We start from the raw sequence: 6974 nt of genomic DNA on the forward strand, positions 1-6974 counted from the left end.
GCAATTTCCTAATACATGAATTCAATTCCAACATGGGTTACATTATCTAGCTACTTCCTTTACACTTCATTACAAAATATAAAACTTCATGATTACTGATCATCATTGTGAGCGAAATTGTTTTCAGCACTGCCCTGCATAATTTTAAATGGTATGTGTTAGTGCATCTTATACCAAACAAAAAAAAGAAAAGACATATTATCAACAAACTGTGTTGTGTTATAGTCGTACAATACTTGTAACCAGCAAAGGCTTTTCTTTCATTATATTGAAAGTCACTATACTTTTTTTGTTCTTAAAGTTTTCAAAAAAGGGAAAGGGTACTGATATAGGAAGCTAACAATCAAACTGCCCCCCCTCCCCCTTTTTTTTTTGCTGCAACTATCACATGTTTTAATTCAACAATGGTATGTATTCACAACCAAATTAACCATTCTTGTAGCCCTATACTGCACCTGCTGTCATATGCATGCACATAAGTTTATTCTAGCAACTAGAGAATCAATACAAATTGCATATGGATTCTATAACCGATTTTTTCTTCTAATTAATAAAGGTGGGAAAAGAAAGAAAGAAAAGACCAATCCACAACAAATAGATCAAGCAAAATAAGATATACCATGAGAGCCATTAATTCCTTCTGGAGTTTGCAAAAATCAAAAGAAACAAAACCATTAAAATTCAATTATGGTTTCTTTTCTTTTCCTTTTTCCAATTTGATTACGAAAAAGTGCAAATTCAAAGATTTCTCGTGTTTTCCGAAATTGAGATTCAATACCACACTAAATACAAAACAAAACACTACTAAAAAGTCAACAACTTTGAATTCAGATTCCAATTCAACACCATTAGCACCATTTATATTATTTTATCTCACTATCAAATGTCCAAAATCAACAACAACAATAAGTCAACTACTTTGAATGGAAATATATCGAATATCCAAAGATAATGACTTACATCTTTGGGTGGAATATGAGTTGATTCGGAGGAGCGAGGAGTATATCTCAGTCTGCTACTTGAGGCATCCAAAGGAGAATTTTGGGCAGCTTACACTAAGGCTGCTACCTCTTCCTCACTCATTCCAGGGTTGACTTAGTGCACCAATACCTTTAATAAACTACATACACCGTCCATCTTCTTCTCTAATGATTCAACCTTGTTGTTGTATTCAACTTTGACTTGTCGAATCTCCTCATCCTTTTTAAGAGACCTTCTTGTAATCGAAGCCCCATAACAACAAACTCGACCTGGTTGGTCCTTTCCTAGCACTCCTACAAATGCATCCTCATCATTTTCCCCTGCCTCTATGCGGGTTTGAAGTTCAGCCTGTCAAAAGTGAGGAGCAATAAAATACAAAGCCGCATTAACTCAATATTAATAGAAATCACTATAGAATTTATATTGTACAAATCCAAATACAAATACAAACAACTCACAATTGTGCTTTGTGTTTTAGCATCAATTTCTTTTCCTTTTTTACTTATGCGAGTTACTATGAAAACTTCAACTCTTGATGGTTCTTCACTGTTCTCTTTAGAGTCGCGCTAGAGTACATATAGAAAAATTTACATGAAGCATACTGACTAGAAAACTACAACATGAATATAAATGAGAAATCACAAAAAAAACAAGTTATATTACCAGCTGCTTGCGAACTATTCCAAAATTTATGGAACCCATCCGGTGAGGACATGTTTATTTTGACCTATTTTCAGCATTCTTAGTAGACACAGCCTAAATATAAACATAAAAAAGAGATGTTATTATTCTTAATAAACATGTTTTCTTGTTTTTTCAAAATCACACTACTTTTTTCGAAAACACCAAGTTTAATCATATAAAGAACTAAAAGACAATGTTACCTTGACAGTTGGAAGACTCCAATACTGAATTAGTTTGCGAAATTGAACCTCAGGGATCTCTAACGGTCGGTTCTTTATCATTTATTTCTTTGTGTTCTACTTCAAGAAATGTTCCTTTTTTATTTCGCCTTTGTATTTTTTCCATGCATGACAAAATCCCTTCATTACCCACGGCTTTGAAGCTATTGGAAGAATGAATTTTTGCTAAACAAGACAACAAATTAGATTGTCAAGGGTTAGCATAAATAAAGTAACAAATAAATTTTAAAAAAATTATCTATAATTCTATAGTTACATACATTGGCATACTCCCACATGTCCTCTTTGAGGTTTTTAGGCACACCATGCCAACTAGTATATAGTAAAGTCACAAAACGAAGATTTCTAACTGTTGTGCCCAAAAGTTGGTTGAGGTTAGAAACAACCTCCTTGGTTGGACCTATAGGCTGCCCTCCAAAAAATTCCACCTCCCGTCGATCATAAAAATCAGTGGCATGAAGCTTTTTGCACATAGTCTTTCCACGAGTTTTCTTCTTTATTGTGCCTAAGTCCAATTAAAATAACAGAATTTTAACTCAAATCAACCTAGAAGTAATACAAGCTATATTTTGACAATAAGGTAAAACAAGAAAAGCACCTTCGTTACTAGCTTGTCCTCCATTACCCTCATCATTTGCAGCATCATCAAGCTCGTCTTCCTCATCTTCCTCATCTTCTTCATTTTCCAAATTTATCCCATGTACCTTAAAATACATGTCAAGACTCATTCCTTTTTTTGTTGAACTTGCACTTAGCTCGCTTGTATCTTCTCCCTCATCATCAGAACTTAAATCATTTTGTTCCATCGTATCAGCTTCAACAGTCCTTTGATGCCCAGTTTTGGAGGTCTTTTCAGCATGAGACATTGTCCCCTTCCCATTATGTTCACATTCTTAAAAAAGTGGCATTGGTTGGACCTTCTTTTTCTTCTTTGGAGTCCTAGCTTGCTCTTCAATGGCATCTTCCATGATTGTGATGGGTTGGTTTCTTGTTTGATCTTTTGGGTTTTGAGCTTGGAAGCTAGCCTTCTTATTTTCAGCCATGATCTTTTCTCTTTTAATATTGTATTGTTGTAGCAATTAGCACTTGACCTCACTTGTGTAACCTCAAAGGAATTCTTTTTTTGTGGACTTTTTTCTTTCATTTTTTGTGCTAAGGTACTTATCCGTTTTCTTTTAGTGATCTCTCCTTTCTCCATTCTGCATACACAAGAGTTGCAATGAAAAAAATATTATTTTATGAATAATTAAATGAACATAATCAACATAAGCAAGTAATTAAATAAGCAAAATAACTGGGCGTGACAAGTCACAAAAAAAATAATAAGCAAAATAACTAAAATAAATGAGTCATTTAGAATTCTACCAAAATAGCATTACATGAAAACATGTCAAGAAGTTTCAGAATCAGAGTCCTCTATGTACTCGTATTCACTTTCCTCATCATCTTCCTCACCACGTTGTTTGGCAAACATATTTGGAGCCACATCTATAATAGTTGCTCGTAGATCATTCCTCACTAGATCAACCTCGCCATTATCATTTGGGAGACTGGGAATCACTTCAGGTTCACATGGCTCCCTTGCATATATTATGGGGGAATCAGACTCAAGGTCATCACTTATCCTAAATAAATCTCTTGGAATTGTTTTCATAACATAGTGTTTGTCACTCACATATGGGTCTTGCACATAAAAGCATTGGTTTACTTGGGATGCTAGGACAAATGGTTCTTCTTGGTAGCATTTTTTACTGAAATACACATATGAGAGGCCAAAGTTGTCTTTTGCAACTGTATACCACTCACACTTAAACAGGACTACCTTAAATTGGCCATAATAATCTAATTCAAACATATCAACTATTCTACCATAGTAGGTTACTTTTGCTTCAATTGGGTTCTTATCTTTCACAGTAGCAAAACTAGAAGTTAATGCCTCCAATGTGACACCACTATTTTGGGTTTTATGTCTTGCATCATGGTGCCTTGTATGGAACCTATACCCATTGATAACATAACCTGAAAATCTTTTTGCAACTCTATTTGGACCCCTAGCCAACCCTTTTACCCAACCAGGCACATCCTTTTTCATGGCACGAGTTTTAAACCATTCTAAGAACTGTTGACTATGGTCTTTGGCTTTCTCCCACTTTGTTCTTCGTGGATTGTTGTCATTTACTGCCTCCTCATGCTCTCTGAAGATCAAATATTAATATTCTTATTTGTTAGTAGGGTAAAATATTATGATTGAGGTCTACGAAATGACAATGAATCAAACATAATACCTCATGTAGACTTCGATCTTATCACAATTGTTTAGGATGTATGCATGACCTTGTATTTCTGATTTTTCATCTAACATGAACAAATCTCCCATTTTTCCACTCAAAGGACATCCTTTGCTTAGAAACAAACTCGGAGTTCGCAGCTCATCTGAAACACACTCATCATTGTTTCGAGGGACTCTGTTGAGTCTTGTCTGGACATCTTCATGCAAATATCTTGAGCAAAAATTAATACACTCATTCGCCAAATATCCTTCGGCAATGGATCCTTCTGGACGACTTCTGTTACGAACATACGATTTTAGTGTGCACATATATCGTTCAACAGGGTACATCCAACGATATTGAACTGGACCACCTAACCTCACTTCATTTGCCAAATGGATAGACAAGTGCACCATTATGTCAAAAAAGCTTGGAGGAAAAATCCTCTCCAATTGGCATAATGTCTCAGCAATCTCTGCTTCTAAGTTAACTACCTCATCTAGGCTAATTACCTTCTGACATATCCGGCGAAAAAATGAACATAAGCGAACTAAAGCAATGGCAACATGGTCAGGAAGTATGCTCTTGATCGGTACTTGCAACAAGTAATGTAACATGAAATGAGCATCATGGGTCTTGTAACCAGAAATCTTCTTTTCTGTTTGCTGCACACATCGAGCGATATTGGAAGCGCTGCCGTCTGGTAACTTTGCCCCTTTTCACGCACTACAAAATATTGTTTTCTCTGCTGCAGTCATTGAGAAGCATGCCTTTGCTAACTTAGTTCTTTTACCATCATTCGTATCTCTTGGTTGAAGGTTTTTCCTGATACCCATGTCTTTAAGGTCAAAACGCGCAGCTGCATGATCTTTTGTCTTTCTAGAAATATCCAAAAGAGTTCTAATTATGCTATCAACTATATTCTTCTCTATGTGCATGACATGAAGGTTGTGTCTAAACATGTTGAACTTCCAATATGGTAAATCAAAAAAGATTAACCGCTTTTTCCAATTTGAAATGCCATTCTTTGATCTCCTTTGCTTCTTCCCAAAAGAATTATCTACCCCTTGCAATATATAAAATACAGTTGTTCCATCTAACAACTGCGGTGGAGACCTAAGTTCAGTTTTCCCATTGAAAGATCTTTTATTATGTCTCCATGGATGGTTCATGGGTAAAAACCTTCGATGATCCATATAAATAGTCTTGTGGCTATGTTTCAGATATATAGAAGAAGTTTCATCATTACAACATGGACAAGCCAATTTTTCCTTTGTACTCCACCCAGATAACATAGCATATGCAGGGAAGACGTTAATTGTCCATAAAAGACATGCTCTCATGTTGAATGTTTTGTTCTCTTTGGAATCATATGTTTCGACACCTAACTCCCACAATTCTTTTAATTCTTCAATTAGTGGTTGAAGAAAGACATCAATATCATTTCTCGGTCATTGTGGGCCAGGAATGAGTAAAGAGAGCATAAAATAATCAGGCTTCATGCTCATCCAAGGGGGTAGATTATACACCATCAGAACAACAGGCCATGTACTATGTGTACTACTCAAAGTTCGAAACGGATTGAATCCGTCGCTTGCTAAGCCAAGTCTCACATTACGAGGCTCCTTTGCAAAATCTTCATGTCGATTTTCAAATGCTTTCCAAGATTCACCATCGGCAGGATGCCTTAACGACCCATCTTTAACATGTTCATTATGATGCCAAGACATAGCTTCAACCGTCCTTGTGCACATAAAAAGCCTTTGAAGTCTGGGAATCAAGGGGAAATGCCTTAGAATTTTTGCAGCAACTTTACGAGGCTTTTTAGATGAGGTAGCATCGTCCTCTTCTACATGATGCTCAATATAACGGGATGTTCCACAGACATGGCAAGATGAGTCATTCTCATGCCCGTTCCGATACAACATGCAATCATTGCGACATGCATCGATCTTTTGGTAGTCAAGACCCAAATTCTTCACCATATTCTTCGTTTTATCAAAAGAAGTAGGAATATTCAAATGTGACATTCCTTCTTTCAATAATTCTAAGAGAGAAATGAACGACGTATTACTCCAACCATGCAAGCATTTTAACAAGTAAAGACGGATGGTAAAGGATAATCTTGTGAATCCTTTACATCCAAGGTATAGTTCTTGGCTTGCCTCGTCTACCAATTTATAAAATTCTTTTGCACCTTCGTTAGGCCCCATGTTATGTCCATCAACTTGTGTAGTATCTCTGATTCTATCACGTTACAACTCATCAATATTATCATTGCAATTATATTCCTCATCTGTGTCATTGTCAACATCCATAGCAACAAGTGATTCCCCATGATTAAACCACCGCCTATAACCTTTTACGAGTCCATCGCATGTTAGATGGTCATACACGACATCCCTTCTTAACCAAAGTCTATTACAACACTTTGCACATGGGCATTGAATTTCTTCCCCTTGAGGAATTCCCAGTGATGAAAAAGCAAAGTGTAAAAACTTTTCTACACCGAGTTGATATTCTTTTTCATGCCGTGGTGTATCCATCCAATCCTTGGACACATTCATCGAAAACCTATATATTTCAAATAGATAGCTAAGTTTCTAGTTTGAAGTCTTTACTGCTAGTCTCACTAACTACGAGTCTAGCTTCCTAATTAACTAAGAGACAATATTTTCCAAGTCTCCAAAATACTTTGAAGGCATTGGACATAAAATAGAAAAGAAAATTAAATTTTAGCAATTCTTAAAGAAGGTCCTGAAGTGAGTGCCTCAGGAAAGCACTTAAGTTGTCCGCATAA

The 6974-nt window shown here is 36.0% G+C and overlaps 1 pseudogene; it reads right to left on the reverse strand.

Moving 5' to 3' along the window:
* Positions 1–3294: 3294 nt before the first annotated feature.
* On the reverse strand, positions 3295–6741 carry LOC107615563 (uncharacterized; annotated as a pseudogene).
* Positions 6742–6974: the final 233 nt, after the last annotated feature.

The sequence above is a fragment of the Arachis ipaensis genome, chromosome B9 (genome assembly GCF_059453495.1).
Source record: "Arachis ipaensis isolate K30076 ecotype BB chromosome B9, ASM5945349v1, whole genome shotgun sequence".
Taxonomy (NCBI): Eukaryota; Viridiplantae; Streptophyta; class Magnoliopsida; order Fabales; family Fabaceae; genus Arachis; species Arachis ipaensis.